This window comes from Ambystoma mexicanum, chromosome 1p, assembly GCF_040938575.1.
Source record: "Ambystoma mexicanum isolate Mex_15411 chromosome 1p, UKY_AmexF1_1, whole genome shotgun sequence".
NCBI classification, from domain to species: Eukaryota; Metazoa; Chordata; class Amphibia; order Caudata; family Ambystomatidae; genus Ambystoma; species Ambystoma mexicanum.
In genome coordinates, this window is record NC_090921.1 from 913,486,502 (window position 1) to 913,509,918 (window position 23,417).

Below are 23,417 nucleotides of genomic sequence, written 5' to 3' on the forward strand. Positions count from 1 at the left end.
AAGAAAGTACCGATATTCTTCAATAAAATAACCAAATACACCCACAGTCCCCGCATTTGACCACATTATAAATCATGTCAAGTATTCTCACAAAGGCTCCTCAAAGGGGTTCATGTGTATTACAAATGTTAGATATGGGGCTGGACAGGCAGCAGGGGGTGCTACAGTGCCCAGACATGTCCACTGTGTCTGACCTTTGCTAATAAAGTTCAGCCTTGCAGCAGTGAAAGGGGAAAAAAGGTACATTTAGCCTCTGACTGACTGGAATCTCTCTTTGAGGGCTTTGTGTGTGAAGGAGAGAGGTTGTGTTTTTACTGCTCGTGTGAAACCAATTATTTGTCAAGGAGATTGATTTGAAAGGTGAATTTTGACATTTGGGTGACTAGGTGATTGTGTTTTGGTAAATTCTACTTTGTGTAGCTTTACTGGGAAGGAAATATTTGTTTTTTTATCACCCCTTCCTGAGTTTTTCTAGGACACAGGATACCATCCCTGTGTGTTTTTGTTTTGTTTTTTATTGGCTGAAGTTTCTTTGTCTCCATCCTGTCATTAGACTTTTTTTTTCTGAGAGGGTTAAAAGATTGTGAAAAGGATCAATTAATTCAGAAAACATTTTGACAGGATATTTTAGGGGAAAGAAATGGCAGCGAAAATATTTAGAATTGACAATCAAGATACTTTATTTGAGCTGATGGCAGAGGCACCAGACATTAGCTCAGAAGGGGAGAGTGATATTGAGTTCGAGCCTGAGGGGTTGCCAGAGATAAGCAGTGGAGAGGATAGTCCCTCTGAGGATGAGTGCATAGGGGATATCGGGAACGCCAGCCACATTTCAACACTTGATGAAACAAACAGTGGGGAGACATGAACTTACTTGAGGTGCTGGTTTATCTAGACAATGTGATCGTGTTTGGGAGGGCCCTGGAAAATCATCACCAAATGTTGCTGAAGGTTTTGGATCATCTTCAACAGCAAGGGCTGAAAGTATCCCTAGAAAAATGTCAGTTTTGCCACACCAGTGTGAAGTATATTAGCCTTGTGGTGACCGCTGAGGGAGTGAGTGTGGACCCCACCAAGATGGAAGCCATCAAGACTTGGCCCCGCCCAAAGAACCTGCTGCGAGAGATGGGACGTTTCCTGGGATTCTGCAATTATTACCGAAGGTTCGTGCCAGGCTTCAACAACATAGCCCTACTGCTCACGGAATTGACTAAGGGTTATCCAGCCCCACTGAAGAAGACAGCTAGCCGGGGGAAGCAGTCCATGGCCCGGTATCATCGCAAAGAGAAATTTGTTCTGCGCTGGAGTGAGAAGTGTGAAAAAGCCTTTGCCCAGTTAAAAAAAAAAACTCTCACTGAAGCTCCGGTACTGGCAAACACTGATCTGCACCTGCCCTATATCGTACATGTAAAGCCAGTTCTGATGGCTTGGGTGCCATACTCTATCAAGAGAAACAGGGAACTGACAGGCACGTGGCATTCGCCAGCTGCTGGCTGAACCCCTCTGAATTGAATTACCCCACCCATAGGCTGGAGTTTTTGGCCCTGACGTGGGCTGTGTCTGAGAAACTATATGACTACCTGTATGGGGCTACTTTCAGAGTAAGAACAGACTACAACCCACTCACATACATCCTCAAGTACGCCGAATTGGACGAGCAACAGAAGAAAAAGGTCTGGTTCCCCAACCTGCAACCCGGTGATCGGGTGCTCATCAGGAATTTAGGGAAAAGAGGGCAAAACAAGCTGGGCAACCGCTGGGACTCGCAGCCTTATCTGATTGGGCAACAGCTGACATGGTTGCCTGTGTTCAGACTGAGAAGGGAAGGGCCCCCGAGGGATGTGAAGACCCTCCACAGAAATCATCTCCTGCCCATATGGGGATGGTGTGGAAATGGATCCGACTGTTGCTGAAGTTCCTTTTTCCCCCCAGTGAGAGGAGCACCAGAAGTCTTCAACAGGAGTCCATGCCTGGAGACATCCTACAACCCACAGGCCCATGTATTGTACCGTCCGTAGCCTCCAAGTCAAGAGAGAAGAGAGATGCCAAAGATATAGAGCTTCCAACCACTGAAGTAGCCCCAAGGCCCTCAGACATTTCGGCCAGTACCGAGACAAGGAAGGGGATGAAAGTGCTTAAGGTTTAGCCTTGGGCTACTGGTATGGAAGTGAGGATACAAATACAGGTCCCGACGATCAATCTGGAATAAGGAGAGAAAAATCAGGGTTTGGGGACGCCGATAAGGGGCTCCCAAACCCAAGAGGAAAACCTGCCAAGGCCAGACTCGGTGACTAGGGATGAACCACCTGCATCCATAGACACTCAAGAAACAGCACCTGAGGATCATTCAGAGGTTGTTAACGAGCTCTGATGTTTTCAGCGAGAGGTTTGGTGTGCTAAGGTTGTACGCCCCTGAGCTAGGTAAACAGCTACCAGTATCGAGGGGACGCTAGTCTGACAGAATCGATTATTTATTTACCAAATGTGAATGCATTTGTTTTCAGGTGATCCCAATGATAGAATTGATTATTTACTGAATGTGAATGTGTTTGTTCTCAGGGGACCCCACTGACAGAATGGATTATTTATTTACCAACTGTGAAGGCGCTTGTTCTCAGGTGATCCCACTAATCTAATTGAGTATTTATTCCCCACATGTGTAAGCACTTGTTCTCAGGCGACCCCACTGACACAATTGAGTATTTATCTACCACATGTGCAAGTGCTTGTTTTCAGGTGAACCCAAAGATATAATTGATTATTTATTTACCAAATGCGAATGTTTGTTCTCAGGTGATCCTACCACCCCATGCCCTACTTGACACATAGAAGACAAAGTACATGACCATTCTAACAACACCTTGTGTAAACGTTCTACATCGTAGCCAAACAAAAACGTTTAGTTGAATGATTTAGTGGTCAAATGTCAAATCCCAAAGCATCTCAAACTATCTGTACCTTTTTATACGAAAGAATGTGCCAGGGGTTTGAGATGACACCACATTTGTCTCTATCGAACCCAGTTCCAAAGCAATAGCAAAACACGCATTGAGAATAATTGTTCTAAGGGTCAAAGGTCAACGATAATTTCCACTTGACTTATATATCCAATAGATGTGATAGTACATACCAATACATTATTGTTGGCTTCAACCTTTTCTAAAACTGCTCAAGAATTGTCAAAATATAACACATACATCATATTTACAATCCTTTTTTCTGAGGTCAAAGGTCAAACAAAAAGGCCACTTTGACTATCTGCCCCATTGATGAGTAGCACATACCATGTCCATTACAGTGATACCCCACACATCTAAATCAAATGAATGGTTGCTGAGAAATTACAAAAACACTTTGGAAGTGCTCGTTCTAAGGTCAAAGGTCAAATGTCATACCGCCTACACTCCACTTGATGCCTCCAAGTCAAAGTACCCAACATGACTGTTCCAATAACACCTCTTTTATATACATGTGCTAAATGGTAGCAGAGCAACAACAAAACACACTTTTGGGTGGGAGATTCTAAGGTCAAAGGTCAAATAACAAAACCAGAGGCCTTATCTGATCCATACATTAAAAAGCACAAATCAGGACTTTCGAAAAGACACCTCATTTGTCAAAATCGGTCCCACGGTTGTATAACAATTAACAAAAAAGCACTTTGCACTTGATTATTGTGTGGTCAAAGGTCAAATGTCATACGCTCTCTACATATTAGACAATGGATTATGGAGAACATGTCATTAACTTTCAAAAGACACCGCAATTAAGACAAACAGATCTAGGGTTACAAAGATATGATGAAAAAACATTGAATGTAGTGCATTTTAAGGTCAAAGGTCAGATACAAAGACTCTGTGACCCATTGGCTCACATACAGATATAACTCGTTTGAAAATTGTCTGCTGACTAAACATACATAACAGAACAAACCATTTACTAGACTTTATTGAGTTCCAGTTCTGAAATAGAGATTCTTGCAGGGAAAACAGCAAGGGAAATAAACAATGTTGGCCATTTTGAAATGTATGTAAGACTATCCAGAACCTCTGAGAATATTTATTTTCCTTTGCATCATATTGCTACTAAGTAAAACCTGATTTCCCTAATGATGCTTCTAAATTATTGGTCTTTTCCTTTCACTTTTTTCATTATATTTGTGGATTGGAAAAAAAGTTCACATTTGACACTCATGGGATGCACTTACGTTAAGCCCAAAAAAATAAATAAATAAAATAAAACATGAAACTTCCATTTTTTGTCTGAGCAGCAAACATAATATGCTTGAAATCTGCCCATCTACCTACTGAAAAAAATAGTTTTCTGAAAGTGCTACCTTTGTTGTCAGTGATATATACTCTTTACAGTGATATGTGTCCACCATATTGAATTATGTCATGTGACCTCAGGGTGTGACACAAACGTGTGCTTGTTGGCTCATTTTATAGAGAAAAATATACTGAAACAAAAAATGTGCGGTTATCCTATAGTATTATCGATTTCTAGTGAGCTACAGCAATTTGAGATGAAACAGCTAAGAATCAGAGAAAATAGCATGGCACTGAGTGTTTTCCAATGGGCACTAATAGGGTTAAGGGGCCGATTCATGGAAGATATGTGTGCCGGAAATCTCAGTGCAAGCTTGTAAAAGCAAGCGCACGCGCACGCATGTGATTCAAGGAAGGGCCTGCACGTGTTTTCCCCAGGATGTGCGCCAAATGCATGCGTGGCGCACACGGGCGCACACATCAGTGCAACATCCTGAACGCCATGTGCGACACGCACAGGGAAAGTGCACAACGTTGGCGCACACACCAAAAAGGGGGCGGGACATGGGGGCATAACACACAGAATGGGGAACAACGTGTGAAAAAGAAGGCGTAACTGGGGAAGTACTGCAGGGAAATACACGGAACGCCCACACGCACGCGAACAACACGTATTCATGGAATCGAATACGGGAAACCTGCGCATGTCAAAAGACGCACATAGGCATCAACACGTCCGCCACACGAAGGCAGGCGGACACGTCCCCGTGCAACATATAAAAGTGCGCACAAACAACAAACACGTATATCCAGCTATAATGAATTTGTCGCAGCACTGATCGTGGGACACCACAGGAGGAGGAGAATAGCCAGGGCCCGCATTTTATTCCCCGCACTAGCCTTTTTGGGATGCCTGATGACCAGGTCTATGGCAGGTATAGGTTTCGACCCCGTATTATCCTAGACCTGGTCAGGGAGTGGGAAGATGACCTTACATCACCCACCCTGTGCCCCCAAGCATTGCGCCCCTTGGAGAAGGTGCTCAATGTCCTGCATTTTTGGCCGCTGGGTCATTTCAGCGGACAACTGCCATAGTGGGGTGGTCTCACAGGCCACGCAGTCATGCTGCCTACACCAGGTGTTGGGAATTATCACTGCGCGCCCCTCAGTCCACAGGCACATACACATGCCCAGAACACCTGCAGAAAGGCAGGCCGTGGTCCAGGACTTTAACAGGGTGGCACACTTTCCCAAAGTGATTGGTGCCATAGATTGCACCCATGTGGCCCTACGTCCACCTAGGGCCACTGAGCACATCTATGGAAACCGCAAGCACTGGCATTCCATCAACGTGGTTGTATGCGATGCAAAGGGAATCATCACCTCTGTCTATCCAAACTACCCTGGCTCTACCCATGACAGTTTCATATATAGAATGTCTGCCCTGAGCCGGGCCCTGGAAGCTGGGCAGCATGGCGACACATGGCTCCTAGGTGAGTACAAATGCCTGTGCACATGCATTGTGTCACACACAGCCAAATACACAAACCCCAATAATCACAACCATTATCACCTCCCCAGGGCTCAGTGCCTCCCCTCTGAGCAACCACATGATGACACCAATCCGGAACCCCACCACAGCACCCCAGGTAAGATACAAGGCTGCCCATATTGCAACCAGGTGCATAGTGGAGCGCACATTCGGAGTGCTCAAGTCACGCTTCCACTCCCTTGACCGCTCTGGCGGCCAGCTACTATATTGTTAAGCGGCTTCACTTCAACACTACAGCTAAGTCAATGCCTAGTTTGGGATGCTGAGGGAAACCCTTATTGGTATATTTTGAGGTCCAGTTCATGTACTCTGGATGACAACCCTTATATAACACCCCTCTCTTAGAATCCCCCTGACCCCACTGAGCCAAGAAGTAGGTTTGTTTTGCAAATTAAAAGGTTTATTTGAAAATGTAAACAATATATATATATCACACTTTTATAATAAATTAATATCTGATAGTACACTTAGACATATGATGTGGATCCACAATGGGTAATGTTACAGTGGTACACTTGATTACTTAGAAGTAGTATAGAGGTTGAGGGAGCTGAAATGCTTTATGGTTTCAAGGAAATGCAAGGTTGAATAAATGCAGTACAGAAAATAAACTGATATGGTTTCACAAGAGATAATATGTTCACTTTTCCCCTGGTGGCAATTCACCCCCCCCCCATATGCAATGCAAGGAGATGGAAGTAACACACACAGTCTTCAGGAATACAATCAAATACAATACGGAATTCAGTTCCCCCCCAGCAAGCTTAGAGGAAACAGGTAGCAGTTTGAAACACAGGCCCAAAATGCTTTTAAATGTGATGGCAATGGATGGGAAAATGTGCTAACTGATTTTAATTCCCTCTAGAGATTCAGGGTGAGTGAGAGATGCTTGTTGGTATTAGTTCAGGCTCAATTTAGCAATGCTCTATGAGTTATTACCAGGTTGCAAACGGATTTTAACAAAGGAAAGAATGGAGCTGCTATTTTGACAAATGGAGAAATTGAGCCAAATCGCAAATCGCGGTAAATTTTGCGAGTGCGTAAATTGCGATTACGGCAAAAGTATAAGGAGTAGGAAGTCGTTTCTAGGTTCGTTGGAAAACTTAGAATCCCAGCTTGAAAGTTAAACCACGTTCCTAGGACAAACGGTTCCAGAGATACGGACGATTTAATAAAGGTAGTTTTTCGGATTTAAAGTAAAACTCAAAATGACAGGTGACAGTTTGCAGCTTTAGAATGACAGATGACAGCTCGCAGCTTCAGAATGACAGATGACAGGATTACTAGGAGGCAGTTCTACTTAGGTTAAAATAGTTTGGATTAGATTATTTTAACTAAGAGATTGGGTTCGGCACAGTTCTGGCGGATACTCACTCCTAATTTTGAAATGAATGGGCCTCCTCACGGATCTGGTCAACACGTCCAGCGGCGGTTCTCTCTGCTCGGCGGGTCAATCAGGTACCGGTTCTGCTCACAGCGATCCGGATCTTTGGTTCTGCTCACAGCGGTCTGGGTCTGGTCTGCGGTTCCGGCAAAAGTTCTTGGCAGAGAATTCAAACAGCTCGCCCGGCTGTTGAACAGTTTGGTTAGGTTTGCTGGATTCTGAAGGCCTGCTGAGAATACTTTTGCTTGCAGTGGGCCTTCTAGGTTCAAAGTTCTGTAGTCTATGGGCCACTGGTTCTGGTCTCTGTCTGGATGGGATGTCGGCCGTCAAAATGCTCTGCAGAAATGGAAAATGAATGTCTCTACCTGTCCCAGCAGTCTCATTTTATGTATTTTGGAAGTGGGTGTGTGCGTGGCATAACTGAGCCTGCCCCTCTCTACTTGTCATTGGCCCAATTCTCCCCTCTCCCATGATTGGGGGAAGGAAATGGATTGTCATCATGATATGGTCTGTTTATGGGTCAGAGGATCCTTCCCTGGTCAATTTGCCCACAAATCTATATTTGATTCAAATACATATTTCCCAGATACAAAATTTGTTGAAATTACATGTACACATTATATATTCCTTATGGTCCATGCTTGTCCGCCTCTGATCTTCCTGGGGGCTTGCATTAAAAAATGACAACATTTTGCGCATTTTGACTGGTTTACCAATATCGGACATTTACCAAAAACTACACACATGTGCGCAAGGAGTATGGACATTAATTGATGAAGTGTCAGATTTTTAACATGCAGACATTTGGAGTAAGACACTATTTTCCGCTAGCAACCCCCCAGAATACACCACAGGGTCCTAACACCTCTTAAAACGTGCACAGAAAAATCACAAGAATAATGATATTACTTATATAATTCTGACAAGTCTGCACTATGAGTTATCTATCTTTTTAAAATTATGCTCTGGCCCAGATGGGTGTGGTTTAGGTTCCAAGGCACATGGGGGAAGCTTCTGTCTGCCCCCGCCTCCAGCTCGGGTGGCTCCCAGAGGCACTTCTCCTCCCACTTCTCCCAAGAGGAAGCCACTTTACGGCCCCCCCAATATAACATTTGCCTGAGTCCAGGACAAGGCTTTGTGCACCCTCCTGCAGTTGCCCCTCCCCTAATCTAATCAGAGATTTGTCAACTCCTTTTGGTGGGGAAGCAGGATGCAGCTAGGCCTGGGAAGAGTGGCTGAGCAGGTTTCTCCTGTCGGGGGTAGTTGTCAGGCAGAATTCAGCTAAATGTCACTTTAGTTCCCAGTTTAAATCAAATTTACAATTTTTACCTATACATTAAATAATTACTTCCTTCAAGTCATTTCAGAATATAGTTTTACATTGTATCAACCTCTTAGCAAGTCTTTCCTTGGTCTGGTTTGGGTTCCTCTGTTAAGTTTTACACAAAAGTCTGGTGGTTTTAAAACGCCGGCTTTCTGATAGTGGTGAGTACCGGTATTGCAACCATTTTTGGGATTAAGAAAATGAATTCCCCACAGTTCTGAGTTGCTTTTTGGCAATCAGCATTGCCATTCCCAATGGTTTCAGGCTACTGTGTGTGTAGCCCAATGGTGGTTTTAGGCAGTGCCCTCCTGTGCTCACAACATAGGCAACAATGGGTGGCAGCCTATTCTTCATGTTTTCCCTGTGCACTCTCTGGGGAGTTCTGGCCATCATGATGTTTTCCATGCCAGTGCTGCAGTTTTATGTTAGGGCTTGGATGCATGGGTAAAAACATCCCACAATATGCACCCCAAGTAGTGTGCAGGATCATTGTGGCAGCATGTGTTCTGCACAATGTTGCAACATGGCAGGGCGTATCAGTGGACATGGTGCTGCCCCCACATCCCCAACCACAGGTACAGGCGCTGCCCATGAGAGGGGAAAGGGCACATGGCGAGGCAGCCCGGACACAGCTTGTGGCCACATTTTTCAGCTAAACTCCCACCCTTGTGGAGTGCACACAGCCCTGGCACATACCAGGTGACAATCAATGATGACAAAGAGACAGTCAACTGTCACAACCTTACCACCCTGAGAATATTGCCACGGAAGTGCTACATTGTGTTCATCCATAGCTACTGAAACATACCCAATCCTGTGTGACGAAAATGAACACATGCAAGGTGTGTATCACCCCCCCCCCGCATAACAGGCCATCACAATCCCTGGTATGTCACCCAAACCCTCCCAACCCACACCGCCCTTGTCTGCCACACCATGACATGGCATGCAATAGCAAAAGGCCAACACATGACCAATAAGATATAAAGTGACATGTCATAAATGAAAACTAGCATGAAACAATGATACCTGACATGGAATCAGATGAAATGACTGACCAACAACCTCCCCACATACAAAGTCAGATACAAATTCTTTCCACCAGTCGTAGCATGAAAACAAAGCTGAATGCCTGTTCACATGCTCATTGGGCATGGCAAAATCCCTACTCCCAAACCTGTGTGCTGTGTGTGTCTCCTGCAACACACTGCTCAGCACACAGCACAATGATCAGCCATTGTGTTTCAGATACACCTTGAGCATCACATGAAAATGACAAATCAAATCAATAACCAAATGACGCATGTACGGGATACCGAAATGGTAATAGATCATGTGCTGCAGGGACACAGCGTGCCCGAGAATGCAATCTATGTGCACCTGTGGCCATGGAAGGGTGGTGGTACGCGTGGCGGATCATTGTGCAACTGTGTGTGTCATTAGGGACATGCACTCAATATATGCATGTGAAATAAAGTGACCCTCAGTGTCCTGTACACATAACATGTGAACATTGCCCATTTCAACACCCCAGCATGTCAAACCACACCAATCCCCTTACACCTGAAAAGTAAAGACAGCACAGGAACAGGCATTGACCAGCACAACACATCATGTACATAGTACCCCAAAATTACAATGTCAGAGTGCCCAAAACACTCTATCCCAAGCGAACTGTCCAACAACAAAATGCCCTCGCTCATTTACACATCACCGTGACCTTCTGAACAACTGTGTCTGCGGTATGTAGCCTTCTTCCTTCAAGTCTACCTGGCTACAGGATCACCCTACCCCTTGGTATCCATGGTCCAGCTTGCATGTAAATAAGGTTCAGCCCCCTCAGAGGCCACCTTGACTGGTAAAAATACCAAATCGCAGAGCACTCCAAGGAGCTAAACCCACAAACCAGGGAAAAAGCCTGTAGGCACCAAAAAACCCAGGAAGAGTCTCCAGTAGATGATTTGAAGTAGCAGGAAATGTCAAAGCAGATGTAGAAGCACAATGATAGGACAACCAAGGAAGGACAGTTGAACAATGGTGCTACAGGATGGGTACCATTTACGGTACATAACATACAACGAGGATGCAACAACTGATGGGTAGTGTCACAGCTCTGGTGTCCAGGCGCAGGAGTGGCACAAACCAACCACCCCTCTGTGGTCTGGGCGCCTGCAAGGTCAAACTTACACAGGCCTCTGAGACCCCGGAGGGGAAGGAGGGTCAGGGATATGTTGTTTGGGCAGGCATTGGTATGCAGAATAACCGGAAAGAGGGGCAGGAAATGGGAGTCGGATTGGCAAGGGAAAGTAGTCAAAGTAGTAAAAACTACTATTCACAATAACACATATTCAATCTGAGAAAACATGTTCATCATGCACATTGTACCAAATGAGTCAAAAGCAAGCCAAAGAGAGACTTATCTCTGGGGTGAGTGCTGGCCTCCTGCCTGCGCACTGTCCGGTCTGGTAACAGGAGCAGTTCAATGCTGCAAAGAGAGCGTGAGTTACTAATCTGAATGTGTGTTAACAACACACACACACCATCCATGTCCTAAAGTAAGTGACTCCTCCACAAACAAACACTCCTATCTGCTGCTTTGTACCCATACGTTAGCTTGGCCCCCTCATGTTTCATACACTGTCAATGCAGTAAGGCAGGCGCATGTGGGCGCGCGGGAAATGGAAGACCAATGTGTCAAGAATCACACATGATGCAATGGTCCCTGGGTGAGCTGCTACACGCGTATTGCGAGGTGCAACTTCAGTATAAGTTGTGTTATCAGTTTCTGGATACGAACGCTACTGCCCTAATAACTCTGCTTCAATGGTGCATGGGGTACTCGAGGATATGTTCGATGGCCCCTGCGTGTGCCACTGACAACTTGTAAAGCCACTTTGCATTTGACCCTCAACGCATGTCAGCTGTACTGTGCACTTCTCCAACAATGCCTGGCAAAGCTCCCCAGCTCTGGTGCTACTTAGCATGCATGTGTAAGTGGCCTGGTGGAAGGTTGGCTGTGGTGTAGGCCCTTGTGCTGCTCACCTTGCCTGGACCTCCTGGAAACACGTCTGCTTCTGTCGGACGTCTGAGCACAAGCCCTGTGCTTCTGCTTGCGCACACATGCGCACGTCTGCACCACTGAACATGGCCAGTCATCAGGATTACTCGTCCCTGTGTCTGCTAGCAAAGGTAGTGTGGAGGCTCATTTCCCTGCAGAAAGGGCATAAAAGATATTAATAAGGCTTGAAAGTTCCCTGTGTGTGTGTCTTCATGCTGGTTGTCACTGGGCACGGTTACAGACCTACATCGAAACTCCTACCACCATCAGTGTGACTTTGACAGGCCAAGGGTACAGGCTATTATCTACAGCATGAAAGGCATCAAGCACATATACAGGCAAGAAAATAACATACATCACAATCCACATCAATTAATGAAGACATCAATCACATACTCACCCAAATTGATTCCAGACATGGGGTAGATAAAATGCTACAAATCCCCACTAGGGGTGTTAACACAAGTTGTACAGCAGCAGACAGGCCACAGTTATGATGAAAGTCCAAAGCCCTTGTGTAATTGTTTGTTACACCGAACCATCCTAGCAAGCCCATGGATAAGGGATGCAGGAGTGGCCTATGTGAGTCAGGACCCCAAGCTGCAAACACATACACGAGACAAGCTTGAAGGGCCCAGCTGGAACAGACAGTGGATGATTTCAAAAGCCACAAAGCACAACACCGTCACATGAGTGCACAATACACAAACAATATTAAACTATATTAACTAAATAAACTAACAATGAACAACCTACATAACCTAATTAAAATAACTATCAAATAGTCAATATTAACTAACTAAACTAAAATCCAAAATCAAAAATGGCCACATACGACCCGGCGGGGCACCCAGGAGGAGGGCGGTACAGGGTGCACCTCAACACACACATGCGATGATGTTGAGACAAAAAAAAAACCTCCATGGGCTCAAAGCCTGCACAGCCTAACCTATGTGGGAGATATCTCATCGTCCGAGTCTGGCTCATCCTGAAAGGAGGATGTGGCACAGGAGCCTGGCCACGCCTAGAACAGCTTGCCCCTCGTTGGCAGCAAGTCTGCCGGACGGGAGAGCCTGGTTCTGTGCGGCGATGACATGTAGGTCTGCATGCAGAACCTCCCGTGATACGCATGCTTCCTCTTGCAAAGCAACACATGTAAAACAGAGTTCTTCCTGCAAGGCCCGACTGGACAAATGATGCACCTCCTGCCAAGCACGTAGCTCAGCCAAGATGGTACGCTCAAGGTGCTCAAACCTCTCCTCTGCCTGCTCCCTCTGCGTCATCATGAGCACACCCTGTGGGGATCTGAGGGAAGCATACTCAACCTCCATGGCCTCCATGTGTGCCTCTGTGTGAGCAGCAATTGCTTGACGCAAAGACACCATTTCAGCCTGGCATGTCCTGTCTGAGGCCGCCATGCCCAGCCTGTGCGAGCGGGCCGTGGACCATGCCGCCTGCTGCTGGAGATGCACCTGCCTAGCAGGGGGGAGCATGGATTGGGCCACATGTTCCATGCTCACAGCGATGTTATCAAGTGCTGCCCCCTACTGTTCTGAATTGGCAGTCATGTCTTGCTCCCACTCAGTATACCTCGGTGGCGCACGGCCACCGTGTTGCTAGGATTGACACCTGCAGGACCCAAGGTCCGGCTGTCCTCGTTGGGTTGGCACTGCCCGTGGCTGCACAACTACATGCCCTCATCGACGTGATGGCCCAGGCACATCAGCGACTGATGTGGAGGGTGACCGTGCGTCCCGATCCACCACAGGCGGAGGTCCCACCACTGTCTGGCCCCTCAGTGCAGGTGCCACGGACAGAGGAGTGTCCACATCAGAATCACTCACCCCTGACGTATGGACCTGATGCACATCCAACTCGACATGGACGTGGTCTACCACCCCACGACCCCCACTTGTGCCGGGTTGCTGTTGTGATAACAACACTGTGCCTGGCATGACAACACCATCCTCTGGCTCCATTGCATCATCATCTGAAAAGTGGAGAGAAAAAAACATTAGTACACATGTTAGAAGCACATAACACACACACACATACACATCACACAGACAGCCAATACATGAAGCAGACATGTCACACACAAAAGAGAACCTGCCATGCATGCCAGGTCAATTTGACATTGCATCAGTGAATAGGCATGTAGAAGGGTGTTATACGGCCCAGAAGTAGGTTGATGCAGTGCAGAACATGTGTACATTACTCACTATCTACATGTACAAGTACTTCATGATGTGTATCAAAAAACGTGAAGGCAGTGCAAGGGCAAGTTCAGGCATCACGTGCAATGTGCATGCAATGGGTTGCATGGCTACAAGCAAACCACCCTCCGCCCTTAGTGAAAATGCAGGGATGCCTTGCATGGTAGCAAAAGGGTGACCTGAGACCTGTGTATTGGCAGACAGTGTTGACTAGCATCAATTGCATCATCTGAGTCAAGTGACAACACAGCAGATGATGATGGGACAGTAAGATGGACACATGATGAACCCTCAGTAGTACACTCATGTGTGCAGAAGCCACTACACCAGTTGGACAGAGTCAGTCGCCTGAAACAGGGGGATGACTGTGCCCCACACAGACTGTGACACCCTAAACATGTGTGTGATGCAGGACTGAGCCAGAGTGGGCATGGGATGGCTGAAGAAATGCCATGAAATGTAGCTCATCCTGGACAGGTACTACAATGATCATCCAGTCAAGAACACATAGGGGCATGCATGGAATGCACATGGAGCATGAATGGGCACTCATGTCCCTGCAGATTTTCTGCCACCTCACAGTCCAAGTGAGACACCCTGCATGAAGGGCAGAGGATGTACCCCACTGCATGTGTCTGGCAGGTTGCCTGGTGGAAGTTAGTATGTACACAGGAGGCTTGAACAGGACATTGCAGTATGCCAAAATGATGCGCTCCAGTGCAATGTTGAAATTGGGGTGCAGGGGGGGAGGGGTAAGGGGGCATGCCTATCTGGAGTACCCGTATGCAGGCAGAATACACATGCACGTCAGTCATGCAATGACATAGTCCCAGTGCGGAGAGGAAAGACACATGCAGAAGGGCCAGTGAGCTGGACCATGGACCGGAGGGGCATCTGGGTGACTAGCATGTGATTAGGGTGCAAGTGTGGTGATGAGGACAGTCCCCGTCTGCTCTACATGTCCACCATCCTGCACAGCATGCACGCATCAGTGAAGCATTGCATGACTAGCACATGAGAACCATGTACACATAGCATGTAGTGGCAGTCAAGCACAACACATCACAAAGGCAAACCACACATGGGCTGGACATACACGCAACAACACTCACTGGACGGAGAATCAAAGTCCTGCATCTCTCCCACTCCTTCGACCGATTCTGTCGGTATGAACTCTGCAACGAGTGACTTGTGCGGAGTGTGGTCATCCTCCTCAGGTGGTGGCCCACTGCCAGTCACCAGAGTCATGCTGTAATTAGAGGCACGCTTGGCCTTAGCACTGCGTTTGAGGTCATCCCAACGCTTCTTGCACTCGGCAGCTGTACGCACCTCATGGCCGAATGCACTCACATTATCCACAACATGCTTCCAGTGGGTATTCCAATGGGCAGCCGTAGTTTGAGAATTCGGCCCCACTAGCATGTCACGGCTGTGTTCCCATATAATAGTCCACAAGGGAGTCCATTTCTTGTGCACATAAATGCTACTTCCTTGATGTGCAGGAGGACGTGGCTGTTTCTGGGGTCCCAGCCTGCGTTGCAGGTGCAACCTTCCGCCTCTTGGGTGGTGGTGCGGACCCTGGCTGGCAAATGCCGCCCTGATCAGTATAGCCAGTGGCACCGGTGGATTGAACCAAGGGAGTGTCAGGTGGAAGGACGACTGAAGGCCTGACTTGCGTCAGTGGCTGCTGGGTGCCGTGGAATGGCCCCTGTGCAGCAACATCCACTGTGCCAGGGTCATTGACCGCGACTGTCCTGGTTGGTAGACTCACTACTGGGGTGTTGTTGGCTGCATCTGCCCCTGCACTTGCCAACACCCGGCTGGTCGGGGCAGCAGATGACATGACTGCCCCTCGGACACCTCCCTCGGTCAGGGCAGCCCTGCGTGCACCTACAGTGTTCCTCCTGACTTGCTGGAAATCTTCCATGGACTCTTCTAGTGGCAACGCAGCCTGCGCTGGCAGACCCTGAGCCTGGGTGGTGGTGTCCACAGCTGCACCTGCAGCTACCTCTAGCCTTGGGCCCGTGGCAGTCGATGAAACGGACTGCCGGGTCACATGGGCGCCAGTGCCAGATGCATGAACTGCATCTCCCGGAACCGCAGGAGGTGGTGGCATGACTGAACCAACACGTGACACAACATCGTCCCGAGATGCCGCACCCCTACCTCTTCCCCCTCTGCAGCCACCCTGGAAACCCTGGAGTCCCCCTACTCCCTGGTCACCCCGGCCACGTCCCTGACCACGCCCACCATGAGGAGTACACCCAGCTGATGCAGCCCTCACCTTTAGTGGCTTCCCAATCATGGTACAGATGGAGTAGTGCCAGCACAGATAAAGTAGTGTCAATGGGAGGTGTACACGACAATTGTCCTGGGCAATTCGGTGACGGTGGTGGGATACAAGATGTTAAAACTACCCCTGCACCTGCAAGGCTGTATGTGACCCCGGTGATGAAGTGACGGGTCACTGAATGTTCAGGCACCCCAAAATTGCAGTAAAACTGCACGTAGACTCTGGTAGCCCACGTGTGTGGAATTAATTTCCCACAGTAAGCCGTGGAACCCAGGGACACAAAAAACATGTACGCGTGGGACACGCAGGCTAGTATGACCTCGAAAATGGGTACGCGATACACAGCGGCACCTGCAGTGGGAAAAATAGTGTGCACGACTCACATCGGACTAGCGTGATAATGGAAAACATGCATAGCCAATATCCCCGCCAAAAGAAGAGATACGTCCTTGATCCACTGTGAAGCTGTGATGGTGCGCGAAACAACACAAAGTAGCAATACACACGTCGGTCTCCACAAAAGGCACGTACAGCGAACTGCTGGCCCTGCTCACCTTTAACCCATGATGAGGGAAACGCCCACGTGTGTCACGTCACTTACGTGCGTAGGCCCTTTCCTCGGATTACATGCATTAACACGCGGACGTGCTTTTTTTTCACGTTCTGAATCACTATGCACCCATCACAAGGGAAACACCCATGCGCGTAACGTCACAGAAGCGCTTACGCGCTAAGGGCCTTTCCTCGAATTACACGCTGATGTGCAGTTTCTTCACGTGCCAAATCACTCCGTATCAAGCTGGCCACGCAACAACACACAGAAGACGACGCTGCTGCCCAGAAGGCCATTTTCCTGCCCCACAGAGCCCCAAGCACGCTTCCACCTGCCATCTGCTGCTGCCTGCCTGCCTGCTGCCCACCTGCCCTGCTATTTGGTGCCTGCACGTCAGCCATCTGCAGGGGTCTAGTTGCTGTGTCCTCCCCTGCTGGAACAGAAGACTCCCGACTGGTATACCATCGCTCCACAGCCCAGCCCCAGGACCCAGTTGCCCACCCACACCTGTCTCGGGGGTCACCATGTCGGGGCAAACACCATCTGAGACCACTGGAGACCCCCAGCCAGAGAGACAGAGGGCTACCAGCTTCAGCGATAAGGAAGTTGGTATCCTGGTGGAGCAAGTTCTGCTGCATTATGATGCCATCTTCACACCATCACGCGCCGACAAGGAAGGACGGGAGAGGATCTGGGAGGACGTAGTGGTTGCCATCAACATGGAGGGGGTGGCAACCCGCGACATCAAACACGTCCGGAAGCGCTGGGAGGACTTCAGGTCCCGGACCCTCAGCAAGGCCAGGCACCTCTTGAAGGCAGAGGATGGAGAGGGGTGCCGGGTCAGCCTGACCAACATCCAGATGAGGGTCCTGGAACACATTAGCCCAGCGCTCCACGTCCAGATCGTTCAGAGGCAGACCCGCCTGGAGTCGAGCGATAAGTGGCCATGCATTGCTGAGTGAAACATGGTATGTTGCAGTGTGCTGGTAGCCAGCTACTTACATGTATGTGTGACATAATCCATGTATGGATGTGTGTGTGCAGGGACATCATGGTGCTGCATGTGAGACCAGTCATGCGTGAACCACATGGATGGTGCATGTGTTCCAATGCAACATGGGGAGCAGCATGCGGAATGCGCACATGAATGCATGCCTGTCTCTGTTCTTGGACATGGATGGGGTGTGAGAGATGGGTGCTGCTGTCATTGACATGTATGGTGTACATGTCTGTGTGTCTGAGTAGCGTGTGTGTGACTTTTAAACGCCATGGATGCATGACACATGTCCGTGATGATGTGTTGATTAAATGATGCAGTCTAGTCATCCTTGTATCCACTGTGTCTGTGATGTACGAGGCCAGATGCAGGCCCCTCCGGTGATGTGTGTGCATGGGATCAGTATGACCCATGATGCATGTGAGTTTGAAGACAACATTTATGTCAATAGAGGGCCTTGTACATGGATGCTGTGTTGATTGCATGCACCGTGCCTGTTTATGCATGTGTGTTGCCTGCATTGACCCATGTGTTGTATAGGGACAGGATGGAAGTGACGTTTGACAGTGCCACTCATGTGCTATTGCTTCCTGTCTAGGGGACTATTGTACAGTACCCTGATGCTTGTGTTTTATGTTTCCCTCTACACAGCATCGAGTGAAGAAGAGGGCGGGGACGACGCTGTGGAGCAAAGCGGCGGGGATGCCTCCACCAGCCGGCGACGCAAGGCCCAGCCACCCTCCCAGGAATTACCATCATCCGGGAGTGAGGGGACTGGTGCCGCGTCTGCCACTAAGGCTGCAATGGAAGGGCCGGGTGAGCCCCCACACGGGCTGGCGATGATGGAAGACAGTGGTCTACACATAGGAGGAGGAGGCAGCTACTGTGCCGCACATGGGGCCTGGTGGGGGTGGTACCACTGATGCAAGTGGTGCAGTCCAGGGCCTGGGGCAGGAGGCAGCACAGGCCGCTGCGGAGGGGCCTGTGAATGTCACTGTCCCTGACCCTGTGTCTGCACCACCATGCACCAGCAGGGATGCCACGTCCCAGGCCCGTCCGCAGGTAGGGGGGTGGCCCACGTCATCTGGCACTCCACTACCTGCGGACGAGGAGACCCATGACCGTATGGGGTCCATCCTGATTGGCGTTGCATTACGCATGCGTGTCATTCGTGATGACATGCGTGCTTCCTGGTGGGACCACGCACGCCATCAGGAAGAGCTGCGTGCCAACGTGGCACAGTTGGGAGGGGCCATGGTCGGAGGGTTCATACATGTGTCGGGCACTCTGGCAGCCCTCTCCTCCTCTGTGGAGACTATGCACCAGTCGTTCTCCCTGCCGTCTTCCGGCCCAGATTCCACCAGGGCCCCCTGTGGACCTGGCCCGTCCAACGCAGCCAGCTTGGTGGAGATCACACACCTCCCACAGTCAGGATTCGGAGGTCCAGCACGGGTGGACACCCCACCAACTGGAGCCATCGGGATGGGCACATGGACAGCTGCAGCAGGCTCAAGGTGGGAGCGATGATGGCTCGGGGCCATCAACATCAGTGGGGCAGGCATCGGCCGGAGGGCAGGAGGTTCCCTGGAATGGGTGTGTCTTCCGTGTAGCAGCGGTTGAGCCAGCGGATAGATGCTGAGCGTTAGCAGGCGGAAGAGGCACGGCTCACCACAGTCAGGGCGGAGTTCTCCATGCGCATGGCATTGAGGCAGGCTGAGTGCCTCAAGGCAACTCGCAGGGAGTTGGAACAGGCCATGACTGCATCGTTGCGAGACCTCAGGGCCAGGGAAGAGGCCCGCATCCGGGGCATCGACATGGAGTTCAATGATGCCTGGCCCGGGACATCACAGAGTGAGCCGTAGGACTTGCCCACCGCCATTGTATATAGTTAGTTAGTGTTAGGTTTCCTTTCTGTTTTTATTTATTTTGGGGCGCTTGGACAATGCCCCGCCTTTTTGTATATAGTTGTTCATTAGGTCGTGTTTTTTGTAGGTTTTCTTTCAATGGTTGGGCTCATGGACCCTGGATTTGTACATAGTTCAACACTGGATTTCACTTCTTTTTTTATTTTCATGGATCAATGGTTTTGTCTTGTTTTTTCAGTTTGGATTTGTTTTGACGGACAGACACTTTGGACCGATGTGCTTTTGGATTGATTTGAATTCTGCTTTAACACATTTTGATTTTATGTTTTGGACATGCAGCTTTTTCTTCATTATTTCAATTATTGTGTGTTTCATTTCATTCCCTTGCTTTTGTGTTTAATACATTTTTATTTCATACTTCAATGTGTGGTTTTCTCTCTTTGGTTTAATGCATGTCACAATGTTTGGTTTCTCTATCACATACACCCATTGTGTGTTTGTGATGGAAATGTGTTGATGTGCATACTTGTCATTTGGGATGTATCATGTGATGGCGATTTCAATGTGGGGTGGATGTAATACCTGGTTGTGTGTTTGGACTGGGGTGGCTCGCACAAGGCCTAACGCGTGTAAAACGTACCGCGAACCCCCAGAATATACGTACCCCTGCCGCAGCAGCAGAAACGCATGTAAAACTCCTCCGCGCACCCCTCAGAATACACGTACCCTGCTCGCACAAGGCCTATCGCATGTAAAACGTCCTGCCCACCCCCAGAATACACGTACCACACCCGCAGCAGCGAAAACGCATGTGAAACTCCCCGTGCACCACTCAGAATACACATACCCCACTCGCACAAGGCCTATCATGTGTAAAACATACCACGCACCCCTCAGAATACACGTACCCCGCTCGCACAAGGCTTATCACATGTGATACTTCACGCGCACCCCCCAAATACACGCAGGCACCACGTGTATTCAGAGGGGTGCGCAGGGAGTTTTACATGCGTTTTCGCTGCTGTGGGAGGGGTACGTGTATTCTGAGGGGTGCGCAGGGAGTTTTACACGCGTTTTCATGTTTGGGGGGCTGTATGATGGTCCACTGGCCTTTGTCCCATGTACTGGATTTGTGCGCCTGTCATGGTGCACGGGGCGGGGTTGGGGGCGTAACTGGCACTGCTGCAGGGTCGCTGCGCCACTCTGCGCCATGGCTGCTTATGGATGTTGAAATCCATGAATACGCTGTGCACTGAAATGGGTTTTGGCGCACGCGGCTGTCACAGACTGCCGCACGTGAACACTGTGCGCCAGCCGCGTGCGCCACTTGTGCGCCGAATTCTATGAATTACCCCCTAAATACTTAATTCACTGACATAATCATAACAACCTTCTTCTTGATATCTGGAGTATCAAAACTTGAAATATATGAATAACAGTCAACATTTTTGTCTTCTGCGTCTGCTGCCTTGTTCCCACAAGAGATAAAATTCAGTTTGCTTAGTATGTGCTCTGAATTTAAGTATCACTACGGCTACTGGGAATTGTAGTGCCTTAATAAGCCTGTCCAATAATGATGCGTGTCGCACTTGAGTGCCATCAGCTTGGTGGTAGCCCCTCCTTTTCCAGCGTGCTAGTCCTGCATGCACAGTTGAGGTCACATAGGCGGAATCACAGTGCACCATCACTTCCTGCCCTTCATGTTTTTCAAGCATGACAGCAAGCACTACCAATTGTGCTGCTTGCTCTGAAAAGTGAGATGATAGTCTTGAACTTGCTACAACCTCAAATTCAAAATGTGCTCTATGCCTCACTACAGCTGCACCAGCATGCCTTTCTCCACTTGTATGATCAATTTTCGAAGAACCATCAATAAAGAGAATTTCTCCTCCTGAAAATGGTTCTCTTGATATATCGTCATAAAACTCTATATAATTTGCACCATCATGCACATGCTCGTCCTCTGCCACTGGCTCAGTTACAAAGGTGGCAAGGTTCACTATTTTACATCTGACAATTTTAATTGCTGGATTTTATGTGATTACTTCATATAGAGAAGCTCTCTGAGATGTCAAGGTACCCTTGGGTTTCTCCAAAATAGCAAACAAAGCATGTTACACAAAAAGCGTCATAGAACAACCCATTACAATACTTGTAGATTTGTCAATTGCGAACGCAACGGCTGCCAATGACTGTTCGCAAGGAAAATGCCCTTTCATAACCGGGTCGAAAATCCCACTCTAATATGCCAGAGGTTTTTTTTCCCTAATGGACTTCTCTATGTAAGCACTGCTGTCATAACTGTCCCATTTGTATGTGAAAACAAGAAAAACTCCTAAGCATAATTGGGAATTCCTAAAACAGGAGCTGTCCAAATTGCTTTCTTCAATTCTTCAAACCCTCCCTCCATTTTCTCAGTCCATTCTATGTTCTCCTTATTCACCTGTGCTTTCTTTAAAGCCTGCATAAGGGGTCTTGTGTATGAACTATAGTCAAATATCCATGCTATTACATAATTACACAATCCAAAAACTGTTTCACCTTGTGCGGTTTTGCAGTATTCATGATTGCTGCAGCTCTTTCAGGTGTTACCCTCTTACCCTCATGTGAGATGAACTGCCCTATGTACAAGACCTCTTCTTGACAGTACTGTAACTTTTCTTTTCTTTGTCTACTTTGTATCCCTTTTCTGCTAGAATAGTCATTAACTGAATCGAGTCTTGTCTGCACTCATCTTCTGCTGCACTACAAATTGCAATGTCATCTACATACTTTTTCACAGTGCTTTTCAAATCAATATTGCCTTGGTCCATTTGTAGGACTCTGTTAAAGATCAATGGAGACTCACAGTAGCTTTAAGGCAAGCAAGTGTGTATCAGACAGATTTGACAAAACTTAAATGAAGTCAAGTGAATCCTTGTGCAACGGAATTGAGAAAAACACATTCTTCAAATCAATCACTGTGAAATGTTGCGTTTTACTGGTATATCGCTGGATTAGGAACTAAAGGAAACTTTTCCTCTACAATCTAGTTTATCTGTCTTATATCTTTTATAAATCTCCATGGCTCTCCCTTCGATTTTTTCACAGGGTACACCACCAGATTACACAACAATTCTGATGGTACCAGAATACCTTGCTCGATCGGTGCGGAAATAGTCTCAGAAATGCCCTCATCTGCCCCTCGAAATATAGGGTATGTTCTTGCTTGAAGCAAAATCGCTGTTGATTTCAGCTTTATTTTAACCTCCCCTGCTCCCTTCAATAGTTGTACAGCACAAGGGCCTGTAGTCCATAAAGCACTTGGCACTTCTTCCAAGTCTTGGTCAAAGAATGCTGGGTGCTGCCGCATTAGAGCTATGCACTGTGGGATCTCCCTTTTCTCTATTCTAATGTAATATGTATTGCTCATAAAGAACAGTACTTCATCATCTGATGGATCATCTCCAAACATGTAATTGTCAGTTACGTCAGTCAATCTGCACCCTTCCCCAATGGCAATCACTGTTCTCCATCACCTGCCCTCATAATCCGTTCCTTCGAGTGTTGCCATTTCCCCTCGTGCTATGGCTGCATCTAACTTTAGGGGGATGATCTTTCCCCCCCTCTTTGCCCATGGGTATCTGTGGTCTAAATCAAAAATCATCAGGTATCCTCATAGTCTTTCACAATAAGCCAGATAAACATGTTAACAAAATGCTCACCTATAAAGGAAAACATCTGTTCTAATGGCTCACCTCGCAGAGCCATTTGCCCTGTAAATGCCAATATAAATTTGCCCACATTCATATAGTGTATCCCAGGAGTGGAACACACTATACCTTCATCATTAAAATAAATTGTCATGTTAAATTTTATCATTAAGTCTCTTCCCAAAATATTAACTGATGTCTGTTGTGAATACCAC